Below are 17669 nucleotides of genomic sequence, written 5' to 3'. Positions count from 1 at the left end.
AATGCATCACGCATCATGGTGTAGTTAATGCAACAATAGCAATGTGTCAAATTGCTGTGAATCGGCAACACAAGCATAGGAAATGATGCAGTGGCTGTTGTACAAAAAACTCACCATCACATTACACTTTGACAAACACAACTATGCCATGGAAGTCATGATGCTGCAACTTGGAGTAGCTAGGAGACAACCACGTGCGCAGCAAAGGAGGAAGGAATGTACCTTCTGTCAGCACATACCCCTCATTAACCTCAGGGAGGATGAGGTCATACGGTTGTACAGATTGAAGAAGGAGTCCATCATGGAATTGTTGGAGAAGATAGCACTAAGGGGGTCATTACAACATTGGCGGTAGAAGGCGCTTACCGCTGTGCAGAAGACCGCCAATACACCGCCGCGGTAGACCGCCACAGCTATTATGACACACATCACGGAATCCGCTGAAATTCCGACACCCACACAACACCGCCACACCAAAGGTCAGCGATAAACATGCGGAAACAAATCCTCCACCTCCACGCCAACAGAAACACGCCCATGCTATTACGACCCACGAATCCACGCGGCGGTCTTTCAACCGCGGTATTCCATTGGCGGTACACACCGCCGCGCTCAAAATACACACACAGCTCCAAAACACCTCCACATTGGACAATTCCAAATACACACACCTGATACACATACACACACCACTCCCACACACCCAACACAATATAAAATACACACCCACATCACCCACAAACCCCTACGACCACCATTTATTGACTAAGGCCAGAGAGAGACACCACCAGCTAGTACAGAGCATTCACAGGCACATTACACCATCACCCACACAACATCCACGCACAAAACACCACACACCACCACACTCACCACACTCATCACCACAAACACCACCCCACACCTCATCCACACCACCCCATGGCACCCCAAAGACACCCCAGGTTTTCAGACGCTGAACTCAGGGTCATGGTGGAGGAAATAGTTCGGGTAGAGCCCCAGCTCTTCAGGACACAGGTGCAGCACACCACCATTGCCAGGAAGATGGAGCTATGGCAAAGAATAGTGGACAGGGTTAACGCTGTGGGTCAGCATCCACGAAATCGGGACGACATCAGGAAGCGGTGGAACGACCTACGGGGGAAGGTGCGTTCCATGGTATCCAGACACAACATCGCGGTGCAGAAGACTGGCGGCGGACCCCCACCTCAACCCCCAGAATCTACAACATGGGAGGAACAGGTCTTGGCGATCCTGCATCCTGAGGGCCTCGCAGGAGTAGGCGGAGGAATGGACTCTGGTAAGTCTAATCTCAACTACTTCATCCCCCCCCACCCACCAGCATGCCAAATCATACCCACACCATCCCCCCCACCCCCATCACACATCCTCCTTGCTAATGTCTCACCATCACAACCCACCCATCCCAACACCAAGCCCTGCATGCGACCACAAACCATGGACACACATCACCTAAGCATGCCCACTGCACATACCCATCCCCCCCCAAACCACCGTCACAACAGCCCCCACAAGGGAATGCCAGCACTGGGGTACACGGGCACCCACCCATTGCACCCTATGGCACACACAGAAGCAATAACCATACTCTTATACCCCTGCAGGACCCGAACGCCACAACACCGCCCAGGAGGGTCCAGAAATGTCCATTCCACCCCCAGAAGAGGCCCACAGTGATGGCAGCAGCTCTGTCTCTCTGGACCCAGATGACCAGCCCGGCCCATCGGGGACCTCAGGACAGTCAGTTCCCCTCAGACAGCCACAGGCCACAGCAGACCTACCCCCCTCTGGGAACACCAGCACAGCACCCACCCAGCGGGCCCATGCCTCTGTCTCCAGGACACGTCAATCAGTGGTGTGTCCACCACTACAGGGCACCCAGGTGAACCCACCACCCCAACAACAACAGGGACCTGGGGGCAGTGGTAGTGGGCCCAGGGAAACAGGGCAACTGGGAGGGCTACTGTGCGACAGGGGGGGGACAGGCCCAGGGAACCCACTCTCCACGAGGCCCTATCCTCCATCTTGGGAGCATACCACCGCTCCCAGGAGACGATGGCGACGTTCCTGGCCAGGTTTCAGGAGATCCAGGTACTGCAGGAGGAACAGTTTATGGGGTTCAGGGAAGAACTCAGAAACATCAGTTCCGCAATGGGCACCATCGTTGTGGCTCTCAATCAGATGGTCAGCACATTGCGGGACCATGTGGCACCACAAAGGGCCCCTGTCACTAGCATGGACCAAGAACAGGCTACCACCTCCGCAGGCGCTAGTGGACAGGAGGCCCCGACACAAGAACAACAGGCCACCAGAACACCACCCCCTGCAGAAGGAGAACCACCCCACAAGCGGTGCCTGAGATCTAGGAAGAAGACAGAGTAGGATGCCAAGACCCCCGCCAGGAAAGGATACCCCCTGATTGTCATCCCACTGTCCCACATTGTCACCCTGTCCAACCTTAAACTGCCCCTGCTCCACCTTCCACAGGCATATGGACAATGCACCTGTGAGACTGAAAATCTGGACTCTGCCATGGACATTCCTCCACCATCCCCCATCACCGAATTGCAACCATTACCCAAAATTGAGCACTTTAATAAACACACTTATTGCACAATAATAATCTGGAGTCTGCCTCTATTTTTGAACAAATGTATTACACAGAACCGTGCCAAAATGTCCAGTTACATTGTGATGACAACATACCACTGTCACACAGCTGTAGTCCATGGGGAAACAAAGCAGAGGTCACGGACTGGGGCCCACATCTCTGAAATTGGAAGGGAAAGTCACAACTCAGTTAACATACACTGGGGGAAGCTCAGACAGTAGAGAGGCAGGAGACATTAAGTAAATGTAAAATGCCGGTGTTGATTCTTACCTGTATGTCATTGAAAATACTGCTGTATTACTGTGTCCCTGTTGTCTGTGTCGTCCTCTTCGTCTTCCTCCTCTTCACTCTCCGCAGGCTCCACAGCTGCCACAACACCACCATCTGGACCATCCTCCTGCAGGAAAGGCACCTGGCGTCGCAAAGCCAGGTTGTGAAGCATACAGCAGGCCACGATGATATGGCACACCTTCTTTGGTGAGTACATTAGGGATCCACCTGTCATATGGAGGCACCTAAACCTGGCCTTCAGGAGGCCGAAGGTCCGCTCGATCACCCTCCTAGTACGCCCATGGGCCTCATTGTACCGTTCCTCTGCCCTTGTCCTGGGATTCCTCACTGGGGTCAGTAGCCATGACAGGTTGGGGTAACCAGAGTCACCAATTAGCCACACACGGTGTCTCTGAAGTAGTTCCATCACGTAAGGGATGCTGCTATTTCGCATGATGTACGCGTCATGCACTGACCCAGGGAACTTGGCATTTACATGGGAGATGTACTGGTCAGCCAAACAGACCACCTGGACATTCATGGAATTATAACTTTTTCTGTTCCTGTACACCTGTTCACTTGTGCTGGGGGGGACCAAAGCAACATGTGTCCCATCAATTGCACCAATGATGTTGGGAATATGTCCAAGCGCATAGAAATCACCCTTCACTGTTGCCAAATCGCCCACCTCAGGGAAAACAATGTAGCTCCGCATGTATTTCAGCAGGGCAGACAACACTCTGGACAACACCTTGGAAAACATAGGCTGAGACATCCCTGATGAAATGGCCACTGTTGTTTGAAATGACCCACTTGCCAAAAAATGGATTACTGACAGAACCTGCACTAGAGGGGGGATCCCTGTGGGTTGGCGGATGGGTGACATCAGGTCTGGCTCCAGCTGGGCACATAGTTCCTGTATAGTGGCTCTGTCAAGCCTATATGTCAGTATGACATGTCTTTCTTCCATTGTCGACAGGTCCACCAGCGGTCTGTACACGGGAAGATTCCTCCATCTCCTCGCAAGTCCCAGCGGACGGTGCCTAGGAAGGACAACATGGAGCACAGAGTCAAGCAACCCACAGGTACGTTCCCACAGCTTGCACAGTACACGATTCTCAATGCATTGAATGGCTTGTATGAGTGTTGATGCAAGGCACAGGCATGTGTGACACAGTAGAAATTAAGATATGGGGGCCCTTGAAATGGCGGCTGCCTGACCTGTGAAGTGCGACAGTGGGATGTGAGGTCAATGCGCTGGCATGGCACACCGTGGCGGTAGGCGGTCGAAGACCGCGGCGCTAAGCCGCATTGGTTAACATTGAACCCTATGGGTTTCAGGAGCCAATGACGATGTGCGCCGGCGGTCGCGGTACGCCCCGCCGCGGTACGCACCGCCGTGGGCGTGACCGCCATTTTCTATCTGCTTAATCACTCGATACCTGATCATCCACAGGAGAGGACCTATACTGCAAGTGCTGCTGTGACCTCGGTCTGGAAGAGACAATGGCTGCTGCGACTGGGGAAAGGGCCCCTGCCTTCACTTCTGAAGAATTGGAGAAACTCGTGGATGGGGTCCTCCCCCAGTATGCGCTACTCTACGGTCCTCCAGACCAACAGGTAAGTACACTGGGACCATGCTTTGTGGCCAATGCCTGGGTTGAGTGGGGTGAATGAAAGATGGTGTGGAGGGGAGCGAATGAGGCATGCATCAAACGACAGATGAGAGCATGTGCCACATGGCAAGGGTGGGGATGGGGGGCCACTCACATCGAGCATGCAGAAGGTGATGATTTTTTATTTTCTCCCCCTGTACATGTCACATAGGTCAGCGCCCATCAGAAAATCGACATTTGGCGTGCCATCGCCAAGGACGTCCGGACCCTGGGGGTCCACAACAGACGGGGCACCCACTGCCGAAAGAGGTGGGAGGACATCCGCCGCGGGAGCAGGAAGACCGCGGAGGCTCTGCTGGGGATGGCCTCCCAACGTAGGAGGGGTGCCAGTCGTACCTTGACCCCCGTGATGTCCCGGATCCTGGCGGTGGCCTACCCGATTTGGATGGGCACGTGAGGACATCACAGCAGACATAAGGGGGTGAGTACAAGCACATTCTGCTGATTTTGCGCACATTGGAGGTGTCTGGGCGGGGGAGGAGGGAAGTGGGGATCCCTAGGCCAAGGCGATTTCTGTAGGCTAGGCCCCTCCGTTAGGCATGGCCCTGTGCCCCCGCCCCCCACCTCTGTAGGTTGCCTAGTACAGCTATTCATGGCCCTGTGTCACCTATGTGTGGAGTTGTCGTCCATAGGCTTGTAGGCCATGTCCCACGGATTGAGTAGTGTACCCCAAGTGCGCGGTGTAGTGCAGGGGGCTTCTGTGTCTGTCCTCTCCGCCAACGGTGTCGCCAATGCATGCACTCAACATGTCTTTGTTTCTCCACCCCCCCCCTTTTTTGGTGGTCTTCCTGTTCATGTGTGCATTAGCATCATCAGGCGGAGGAGAAGTGGCATCGGAGGACGAGGGAGCTGCATCTCACATGGCCATGGAGGGCCATGCAACTGACTCGGATTTCACCAGTGAGACGGAGGGCGAGGGGAGCTTCACAGCGGGGACACGTGGTGACACCAGCGACACAGACACGTCCTCGGAAGGGAGCTCCCTTGTGGTGGCGGCAACATCCGTGCCCACCGCAACAACAGGTACAGCCGCCACCCAGCCCACCAGCTCTGCCCTCCCAGCAGCCCCTCAGCTTTCGCCCCGTGCCCGCTCACCCAGGAAGGTGGGCATCTCCTTCGCCCCAGGCACCTCAGGCCCTGCCCCAGTTACCCCTGCTGCCCTCAGTGAGGAGGTCATTGACCTCCTGAGGACGCTCATTGTTGGGCAGTCTACCCTTTTGAATGCCATCCAGGGTGTAGAAATGGAGGTGCACCGGAGTAATGCATACCTGGAGGGCATTCATTCGGGTCAGGCTGCCCATCAGCGATCGTTCAACGCTCTGGCCTCAACACTGACGGCAGCCATTGTCCCTGTCTCCTCCTCCCTCCTCCAACTTCCTCAACCCAGTCCCACTCCCCTGTACCTCTGCCTATCCCAGACACACCTACAGACCAGCCTGCACACACCTCAACACCCAAGGGAAGCTCATCCAGACATAAGCACCACACATCACACAAGCATTCACACAAGCAACATCCACATGCTGACATGCCAACAGCCACTGCCTCCTCTGTGTCCCCCTCCTCCTCGTCTCCCTCCTCCCTCCCTGTGACGTCTCCACTCACACTTGCATGCACAACATCTTCAGCCACTACGTCCATCACCAGCACACCCACCAGAACACTCCGCACACGTGCAGTCACCACCCCCACTACCATTTACACATCCCCTGTGTCCTCTCCCAGTGTGTCTGTCACCCCCTCTTACAAACCACACAAACGCAGGCAGTCACCCACCCAACAGCCATCCACCTCACGTCAGCCTCCAGCCCAAGCACCTGCACCCAGAGACACCAGACTTCACTCTCCTACAACCACATCCTCTCCCTCCACTCCCATACCCACTACAACTACCCGTCCCTGTCTTTCTAAATTGATTTTCCTTTCCAACCTTGACCTCTTTCCAACAACTGACCCACCCCCTCCATCTCATAAGACTCCAACCAGCACCTCAGCCACCACAAAACCTGGACCTACAAAGACAATAGTCCAAGGATTTTGGAGTCCACCACCTTCAAGGCCAGCTACTTCGGCTAGGAGTAAAGAGACGGCCAGCCCACCCCCTGAAAAAAAATCCAAGAAAGCCAGTGCCCGGCGCGAGAGGCCAAAGACAGCAGGCTCCAAAAGCACTACCCTGGCACCGTCAGGGAGTGGGGTGCCACCTGGCACACCGCCAAAGGGAGGAAAGGGCCACAGACGAGCAGGGAAGGGTGGCAAGGGCAGCACGCCCGACAAGTCCGGCAGCAGGCGAGCTGCCCAGGAGGGCCCCACCAGCCCCATTCCAGGTGTGCAGGAGGACACCCACGGGCCCGGGACGGCAGCACAGGAGGGCCCCGCAAGCGAGAAGACAGATGTGCACGAAGGGCCCGGCAGCCACATGTCAGGTGGCAAGTGAAATCCATGTAATGGCCGGATCTGGTGACCTGGACACACATGTCAAGCACCGCTGAACAGGGCCCTTCATGTCAAGCACCGTTGAACAGGGCCCTTCATGTCAAGAACCGCTGAACAGGGCACCGCCGTCTCAAGAACCGCTTAACAGGGCCCTTCAAGCCAAGCACCGCTGAACAGGGCCCTTCAAGTCAAGAACCGCTGAACAGGGCACCGCCGTCTCAAGAACCGCTGAACAGGGCCCTTCAAGCCAAGCACCGCTGAACAAGGCCCTTCAAGTCAAGAACCGCTGAACAGGGCACCGCCGTCTCAAGACCGCTGAACAGGGCCCTTCAAGTCAAGAACCGCTGAACAGGGCACCGCCGTCTCAAGATCGCTGAACAGGGCCCTTCATGTCAAGAACCGCTGAACAGGGCACCGCCGTCTCAAGAACCGCTGAACAGGGCCCTTCAAGCCAAGCACCGCAGAACAGGGCCCTTCAAGTCAAGAACCGCTGAACAGGGCCCTTCAAGTCAAGCACCGCTGAACAGGGCACCGCCGTCTCAAGAACCGCTGAACAGGGCCCTTCAAGCCAAGCACTGCTGAACAGGGCCCTTCAAGTCAAGCACCGCTGAACAGGGCCCTTCAAGTCAAGAACCGCTGAACAGGGCACCGCCGTCTCAAGAACCGCTGAACAGGGCCCTTCAAGCCAAGCACCGCTGAACAGGGCCCTTCAAGTCAAGCACCGCTGAACAGGGCCCTTCAAGTCAAGAACCGCTGAACAGGGCACCGCCGTCTCTGCACCGCTCCGCTGGGCCCTTCAAGTCAAGAACCGCTGAACAGGGCACCGCCGTCTCTGCACCGCTCCGCTGGGCCCTTCATCTCAAGCACCGCTCCGCTGGGCACCGCCGTCTCTGCACCGCTCCACTGGGCCCTTCATCTCAAGCACCGCTCCGCTGGGCACCGCCGTCTCTGCACCGCTCCGCTGGGCCCTACATCTCAAGCACCGCTCCGCTGGGCACCACCGTCTCTGCACCGCTCCGCTGGGCCCTTCAAGTCAAGAACCGCTGAACAGGGCACCGCTGTCTTTGCACCGCTCCGCTGGGCCCTTCATCTCAAGCACCGCTCCGTTGGGCACCGCCGTCTCTGCACCGCTCCGCTGGGCCCTTCATCTCAAGCACCGCTCCGCTGGGCACCGCCGTCTCTGCACCGCTCCGCTGGGCCCTTCAACTCAAGCACCGCTCCGCTGGGCACCGCCGTCTCTGCACCGCTCCGCTGGGCCCTTCAACTCAAGCACCGCTCCGCTGGGCACCGCCGTCTCAAGCACCGCTGGCCCATTGGCAGAAGGGGTAGGCTCGCATCTGTGTCGGGCAGGGCTGCACGAAGCACTCTGGGCACCATGCCTCCTCCAGAACCAGTGGAGTCTGTAATCCACTTGTGAGACTGTGGCTTTGCACTCCCCAGGATGGCACAGTGGGCAATCCACCCACTGTAGAGACTCGTGAGACTGTGGCTTTGCACTCCCCAGGATGGCACAGTGGGCAATCCACCCACTGTAGAGACTCGTAAGACTGTGGCTTTGCACTCCCCAGGATGGCACAGTGGGCAATCCACCCACTGTAGAGACTCGTGAGACTGTGGCTTTGCACTCCCCAGGATGGCACAGTGGGCAATCCACCCACTGTAGAGACTCGAGAGACTGTGGCTTTGCACTCCCCAGGATGGCACAGTGGGCAACCCACCCACTGTATAAATTTGAGAGACTGTGGCTTTGCACTCCCCAGGATGGCACAGTGGGCAATCCACCCACTGTAGAGACTTGTGAGACTGTGGCTTTGCACTCCCCAGGATTGAACAGTGGCCATGGAGGCCCCTCGTGGATCTGGCGTCGTGGACTCATCTGGCTGAGGTGCCCCCCCTTCCCTTCCCCCTGAGGTGCCTGTAGTTTTGCTATCTGATGCCCCTGCAGTGTTCTCTCCATTGGAGTCGGGTATCCTGTGTGGGCTTTGCCCATGTGTTTAGGCCCATTGGTCCACGAACAATGACTGATACCCAATTTGGACAGGACAATTTACATATGTATATATAGTTATAGATGTTTGATATATTTTTTAACTTAGCCGTACAATATACTTCAAATTTCATGGTCATTTTATTTTGTTGTTGCATTCTTCCGGGGGGTTTGGGGGTGTCACTCTGAGTTGTTGCTCTGCATTGATGTGTATGTAGTTGTGGGTGAGGGTGGGTTTGTCGCGTATGTGTGTCCCCATAATTTTTTGCCTCCCCCCTTCCCCTGTGTCGTAGGTGCAGTACTCACCGTTGTCTTCTGCGCCGGCGTTCGTGCTCCTGGTAGAGGAGCAGGAAGACAATAGCTGGTAGGATGTGTAGTTTGGGTTCCATGCTGTCCAGATTCCTCGTGGAGTGTGTAGAGGTGAGCGTTTTCCGTTCGTAATGTCTGTTTCCGCCGTGTTTTTATCGGCGGGGCTACCGCCCCGGAAAAGGTGGCGGATTGGTGGGTTGTGATAGGGTGGGCGGTACATTGTCTCCTGCCTGTCTGTTGGCGGTCACCGCCGCGCTGTTTATTTGTCCCGCCGTGGCGGTCGGAGTGTTAAAGTGGCGGTCTCTGTTGGCGGTTTCCACTAGGGTCAGAATTCCATTTCTTTTACCGCCTGCCTGTTGGCGGGTTGGCCGCCGCTTTAACACCGACCGCCAGGGTTGGAATGACCCCCATAGTACCAAAATAAAATATTTAGTGCTTCCAAATACATGTAGGTAGAAATGTGACTTTACATTTACATGTGCCACGTGAGAAAAGTGTGGAGGAACAAATTGCCAATATCAAATGTTGCAGATTTTTTATGAGAACATGTGGACAAGATAAACTACTGCACAAACATAGAGTACGGTATTAGGTTTCAAAGAAGGTGGCATGATGTCCTACACAGGACGGATCAAGATTTTGACCAGGGGGCATTCACAAAGGCTTATCAGGAAATGGGGATCTCTACATCTTCCTCCTCTGATGAGTATTCTGCTTCCCCTGGAAGTTGTGGTGTTGGAATGGGAGGTAGATGAATAAGGTTACTTGCCTTCGAACCTTCAAAGGCAGAAGATGTAATTTTCATGTTCCTCATAATAATATTTGTCAATGTATGTAAAGGCAGCATGGTAGTTCCTGGCAAGCGCTTGCTGGTTGGCCAACAAAACAATGACATTGCTATTGAGGGCTCTTGATGCTATGAAGGAATCCATCCTGGCCTCCAAGCGATGGCATAAGGCCATCAGTCCTCTTTCCAAGAACTGGATGGATGAATTGATGGCACTTAGCTGCCTGACAACATCACCGGTGTCAGATTTTGAAGTCTTGTATTGTTTTTTCCTTCTCCATCATGACACCAGCAATGTCAGCTAGGGAGTCATCAATCCCATTGAGCCAAGAGTAGGTGTCCATGATTGACTTCTCAACCCCTCATTTGGGCTAAGACATCTACGGACTACTTCAACAGTGTTTGCTATGGTCTCTATGCCCAACATGACTTCATCAGCCACTCGCTGTTGGACTCCCACCACTCTCCATTGAAATGTAACTTAGGGTCCTCAGAGTCCTCAGCTGTTATATGATAGGTTGATGTTCCATGTCCAGTCTAAACTGGGTCATCAGGAGATCCATCAGCGGTGTCTTCCCTTGCCAAACCCGGAGGAGATGCTTCAAAAGTGCCTAGAAGCTTTTGGGAAGTGTTTTCATCCATGGGGGCAGGATGGTATCATCAATTAATAAAAAATTATAATATAAAAAAAAGTATAAAAAACAATAGTGATTGTCTACCAGTATGCACTGCCTACGGTGAATGTTCACTCAATTCCAACAAACTTGAGTGTACGTTTATTTTGCAAGATCTAAAACAAAGAAATAATTGAAAGTATTAGTAAGCTACACAAAACCTCTTCAAATTTACATGACGTATTGTGATATATGCATGATACAAAATAAAATATGCATGAAGATATTAAAAATCCATGAACTTCAATATTTGCTGAAAACCCAAAGCATTTCGGGACCACAGTGCCCCTTCTTCAGGGGTAACTGAAAAATAGGAAACAAAATACTAGTAACCCAGGAGGAACAAGAAATTATGTGGCATATTTACAAGCCCCTCGCTCCACCTAGCGCCGCCCTAGCATATTTTTTTTTTTACGCCAAGGTGGCGCTAAGGAGGCCTTTCTCCCGTGCCGTTTTTGCAAAGTGGCGCAATGGCTGGATTGCACCATTTTGTAAACTATTGCGCCACATTATGCCTGTGCCATGCATAATGTATGCAAGGAGGGGGCGTTCCGATTGAGGGAGGCCCAAAAAAATGGCGCAGTGAAATTTACAATATTTCACTGCACCATTTTTTCCATTATTTTAACGCCTACTCAGAGCAGACGTTAAAATGACACACCTATTTTTAAGCAATGGGCCACCCTGTGCTTTATTGCACTAGTGCTAAATTGTTTGACACTAGTGCAGCAAAGTGCCACAATAATGTCAAAAATGTTGATGCTATTGCCCTAACAACCGCCATGGTGCACCGTATTGTAAATATGGTGCAACCATGGTGTCATTAGATGGGGCTGGGGCGACACAAGAAAAGTGGCGCATCGGGACCGATGCACCACTTTCTTGTAAATATGCCGATGTGTGCCCTGTTCTAATCATGTAGTACCGTCATGATTACCATTTCCCAACTCCAGATAGTAATGTGGTAAGTAAATACCAAATAAACATGCTCATGTGAAAACATTCATATGTGTGATGAGAGTCAAAAGAAATTTCTGTGAGCTTATATTTCAGTGCCTCAATATTACGAGCTAAAACATGTGCAAAGCCATGAAACAAATGGTGCTCCCATATGCTTGTCGGAAAAAGCTCACAAAATGAACTGTCATCAACAGGTTAAATATCACAGGCCGACTGATCTCCAGGAGATGTTGTTCGTCCCTCTGGAAAGAAATACAAAGATATTTCGCAAAGATTCCATAATTGAATATGACATAAGTTATTCCTGTTACCTTAGGACAGTATTTGTCTTCACTTTCAAGTACACAGAAATATGTGGAACATATGTTTCTACAAATAAATATGCCCATGTTGTACTATGGTTAGTTTTCATATGGCAATATATGTACATTGGTCACACAACCTCATTATTTACTGAAGGCCTAGTTTTTTATTTTTACATAATGCAACACAACTAGGCAGATTGGTGTGCTGTCCTGCCTGAAAGAGAGAGGGCAGGAATGGGCCACACTTAACATTGTACACTGCATTCCTGCTCTCTGCCTGCACTTATGCTAAAGGTGCTTCCTACCCCCCCCAACGCAGGCACCCTGGCAACATGCAGCAAGGCTTCCTGCATTTGCTCTGGGCATCAGTTAGTGCCCAGCACTAGCCAAGAGATGCGAGGCACCCTTTATTGTTATACCTGATATATTCCTGCACTTTATATGTCACACATCACAACAAATAAAGCTGTCTTGCTGTACTGCCTTGCATGCCATTTGTGCATTTAATCATGCTAGGGGTCATATTTTTCAAACATGCACACCACACTATACAGCAAGCCACATTGCAGCACTGCATGACAAGGGAAGGACATGTATATGCCATATATTACTTTTTCAGGGGAATCCTATATTTCCTAGCACACACACAGTCATCTCCAGACTCCACAATACCTGAATCCAAAGACCAACTCTCAAGTGGATAGCCTCCTTCATAATTGTAAGTATGCAATGGGTCAGGCTCCCTCCGCTGACCTCAGAACTCAAAGACCTTATCTGCAGAGCCCTGCAAGGCTCTTATGTCACCCCCACTCTCTTCAACTTATACATGACTCCTCTAGCAAGCATTATTCAGACCCAGAGACTCTACATCATCTCTTACACCAATGACACTTACATCATCCTAAACCTCCTCATTGTTTTCCTTTTTCTTTGTGTGCTGCTTTCTGCAGCACATATAGAAAGAGGGGAATGCCTCTGACAATTGTTTTTGTGCAGGAAGATATCTCTTCATGCACAAAAGCAATCCTGTCTGCAACACAGGCACCCTTGAACCATGGCACAAAGGTGCCTGCATTGGTGCTAGCAGGCCAAAAGAGCACCAGATCAAGGAAAGGGAAGAAATGTGCCTTATAATGTTAAATAAGGTACATTCCTGTCCCTTCTGTTTCATGCAGTGCAGCAAGGTGGCTTGCTGTGCTGCGTGAAAGCTTGATAAATATGCCCATGGTCCCTTGTTTTCATACACCCTGTGCTTCTTGCTTGTCTTCTACTAGAGCTCTGTCCTGACCTTCCACTCCAACTACCAACTCTTTTGGAATGAGGAATGCCACCTGCTCGTCCAGTGGGTCCAACGCCTCCTGGACCACAGGTCCTCCTGCAGTCCTCATGGATGCCTTTAGGTTCATGCCCAGTATTCCTTTAGTCCTATGATTGTAGTCATGCCACCTCTTCTTACATTCCAGTATTGTCTTTTTTTGTTTGCACAATGCAGTTTAACTTGTCCACTATGGATTGTCAGATTGCATCCTTCTTTGCTAATGGCAATTTCGATGTGACAAATAATAGGTACTCATTCTTTGTCACCTCAATGATAAGTTTCTGGTTTTCCTCATTAAAGTTAGGTTTCCTCTTCCTTTCCCCTGGGATGTTGGCAGGTCTTCAGGGTTAGGGTTGTTGCCCTCCTGGATTTCTGAGGCTCCTACCATGCTTCTATGTACTGGGTGGGTATTGTTTGTGTACATTGCATTACTTTGGATGCTTTTTCAAACATTTCTGTGATGCAATGCTCTCCAGCATGACAAAATGCTGATTTGCAGCACATGAAGGTGTTTTACGAGACGCATATCAACTTTGCATCACATAGGTAGAAGTTGCGTTAAGGCAGTTTGCGCCATTCTCTACAACTTTGCGTCATAATGTGTGATGTCTCTCAGGCCCCTGCGCCCTGGTGCGTCGTATCATTAATACGGCATATCCATGGTAAATTCCTTTTATAACATGACAATAATCTATATTGCCTGCTTCTTCACAATATTAGCCCTGAATGGTCTACCTTTACTCAGGAGCTGATCTTTTATTGCCTATCGAGTGCCTTCACAGTTCTGTGCTGCATTGTAGCCATATTTGTCTCCTCATATTAAATCGTCAGTTAGCCCCTCGTCTGTTGTTTTTGATGTAACTATGGAGAACAGGAATGGCTTAAAAACCGTAGCAGCCCAGGTTTGAATAACCTCCAACCATCGTCAGTAGAATGCAGCCTAACGATCCCAAAGCGGCGGTTCTGGCAGCATATCATTCAATCCTTTTCACCTAACCACCAAAGCTGTCAAACTCCTTAAAGACAGGTGCACCGCTTGTGAGGGGGGCCACCACCACCATGCACGGTCAAAGGCAGTGCGTGGTTGTAGAAAAGTACCATCTTTCTTGGCATGTTACCCCCAATGTCTGCCTGTTTGTCAATGTGTTTTGCCTGTCTCACAGGGAGCCTGCTAGCCAGGACCCCAATGCTCATAGGTTGTGGCCTATGTGTGTTGTCAGTATGCTTAACTGTGTCACTGAAGTTCCGCTAACTAGAACTCCAGTGCTTATGCTCTCTCTACTTACCAAATTTGTCACTACACTTTAGTGACTCCATATTCCAATTCTAATTGGCACACTGGACCCCCCTCATAAGTCCCTAGTATAGGGTACCTAGGTACCCAGAGCATTGGGGTTCCAGGAGATCCTTATGGGCTGCAGCATTTCTTTTGCCACCTATAAGGAGCTCATACAAACCTTTCATCAGGACTGCTACTGCAGCCTGAGTAAAATAGTGCCCACATTATTTCACAGCCATTTTCACTGCACTAAGGTAACTTATAAGTCACCTATATGTCTAACATTCATTTACTGAAAGCTGGGTGCAAAGTTACTGTGTGTGAGGGCACCCTTGCACTAGCGAAGGTGCCCCCACAATGGTAACTCAGAATATGGCCACGTGAAGTGTCTAAGATCATCGGATTGTCACCCCAATCCAAATCTGGTATTGGGGGGCTAATCCCATGCACTCTGGGGGCTCCACCATGGACCCCCAGTACTGCCAAACCAGCTCTCTGATGTTTCCACTGCAGCCCCAGCTACTGCCACCTCACAGACTGGTTTCTGCTCTTCTGGGGATTGAGCAGCTCCATCCCAGGAAGGCAGAACAATGCATTTCCTTTAGGAGAGGGGTGTTACACACTCTCCCATTGGAAATAGGTGCTACAGGTGTGCGAGGGGTAGCCTCCCAGAGCCTCTGTAAATGCTTTGACGGGCACAAACGGTGCCCTCCTTTGCATAATCCAGTCTACACCGATTCAGGGACTCCCAGTCCCTGCTCTGGCATGAAACTGGACAAAGGAAAGGGGAGTGACTACTCCCCTGCCCATCACCACCCCAGGGGTGGTTCCCAGAACTCCTCCAGAGTGTCCCTGGCGTTAGCCATCTTGGATTCCAAGGTGTGGGGACCCTCTGGAGATCTCTGAGTGGCCAGTGCCAGCAGGAGACGTCAGAGACCCCTCCTGATAGGTGCATACCTGGGTAGGTAGCCAGCCCCCCTCTTAAGGTCTCTTCTCTGGGAGTTTCTTCAGATTCGGTTTACAAGATTACTTCAGGACTCCTTTGCATCCTCCGCTTCAGCTTCTGATAGTCGGATCAACCGCATACTGCTCCAGGAACCGCTGTTATTGCAACAAAGTATCCAGGATGACTCCTGTGACCTGCAACTTTAGCTCCAGCCAGCTTTTACAACAGTTTCCAAGGTGTGCACGCTCTGAGGACTGCCTGTCTTCACCCTGCACCAGAAGAACCGAATGATTCTCCTGTGGAGTGACATTCCTGCTTCTGCAGGCACCCTTCTGTGACGACGACTGGTACTCTGGGACTCCTCTCCTGACAACGAGTGTGCTCCCTGGAACACAGGTGGTGGACCGAAGTGACCCAGACTGTCCAAAGGTCCAGCTGTCCAAATTTGGTGGAAGTAAGAGCTTGCCTCCCCATGCTGAGACAGTACCCCTGTATACCACGTCTTCTGCAGCTCCTTGGGTTTCTGTGCACTTCTTCCAAGAATCCTTTGTGCACAGCATAGCCCAGGTCCCCAGCACTCCATCTTGCGACACACATCTCCCTGAGTTGTTCTCCGACTGCGTGGGACCTTCCAGTGTAGTCCTGCGATGACCGTACTTTGCATCTTCTTTGTCCCCATGTTCTAGGACTCCAGTGGGTGCTGCCTGGTCTTCTGAGGGCTGTCTGAAGTGCTGAGAGCCCCCTCTGTCTCCTCAGTCCCAGTTCAGACCCCCAGGTCCCTCCTGGGTCCAGACAGCTCCTTTTTGACGCAAACCGCATACTTGCTTGAACCAAGGTTTGTTGGTGGAATCCAGTGACACAAACAGCCTGCATCCAAGAACTTGACATGGGACATCTCCTGCACCAAGCAAGAGCCCGCAGCCATTTTCTTTGATGCTCTTCTGTACTTTTCTTCTGACCGGAGAATCCACTTTTGCACCTTCTACTAGGTTGGCAGGGGCTCCTGTACTTCCTGGACTCTTCTTAGACTTCTGGGCTTGGTCTCCTCTCCCCACAGATCTTCAGGTCCAGGAATCCATTGTTTGTTGCTTGCGGCCTTGCTTGATTCTTGCAAAATCCTTTATCACAACTTGTAGTGTGCCCTGAGGAAATGTGCTGTACTTTATTTCTGCTTTCCTGGGCTCTGGGGTGAGGTACTTTACTTACTTTTGGTGTTTTCCTACACTCCCAGCACCCCTCTACTCACTACACTTGCCTGGGGGGGAACTTGACATTCGCATTCCACTATTTTAGTATTTGTTTGTGTTGGCCCTATGCCCATTACAATCTATTATATTTTCCAATGTTTGCACTATTCTATGACTGTTTACTTACCTGATTTTGGTTACTATTGTATATATTGTGTATAATACTTACCTCCAGAAGGAGTATTGCCTCTAAGATATTTTTGTCCTTGTGTCACTAAAATAAAGTACCTTTATTTTTGGTAACAGTGAGTATTGTATTTTATTGTGTATAAGTGTTATGTAACTATAGCGGTATTGCAGGAGCTTTGCATGTCTCCTAGTTCAGCCTAAGCTGCTTTGCTACAGCTACTTCTAGACAGCCTAAGCTGCTAGAATACTGCCTACATTTCACTAATAAGTGATAACTGGACCTGGTTTAAGGTGTAAGTACCTTAGGTACCCACGACAAACCAGGCCAGCCTCCTACTTTGGTGGTGCAGCGGTGGGATATGTACTTGCAGTTGCTTTACTACTTTGTTACTGATGCTTTTCACAAGAAAAGTGTACTCCAATACTTAGAGCTATACACAATTATACTTAGCAGTCATTTTTTCACTTTCAAAAAAGCCTTTCAAACTTTCTAAAAGTTTTCAAAAGTTCTGAAAAGTTTTTTCTTTTCCTCTAAAAAGTTAGGTCAAATAGTTTACTAACTTTTTACTCTTCTCCCTAACCTTCTCTTTCACTATGTCTGTTGTGGAGGCTAACACAAGGGTTCTTAAAACCACTTATGAAAGTATGAATTTCAAATGTCGGAGTGGTCTCTGCTTGAAAAGAAGCTTAGGGATTGGGAAGAACTCTAACAAGGAA

Source organism: Pleurodeles waltl, chromosome 7, assembly GCF_031143425.1.
Source record: "Pleurodeles waltl isolate 20211129_DDA chromosome 7, aPleWal1.hap1.20221129, whole genome shotgun sequence".
Classification (NCBI taxonomy): Eukaryota; Metazoa; Chordata; class Amphibia; order Caudata; family Salamandridae; genus Pleurodeles; species Pleurodeles waltl.
The sequence above is the reverse complement of the archived record's forward strand: the minus strand, read 5'-3'. Positions refer to the sequence as shown.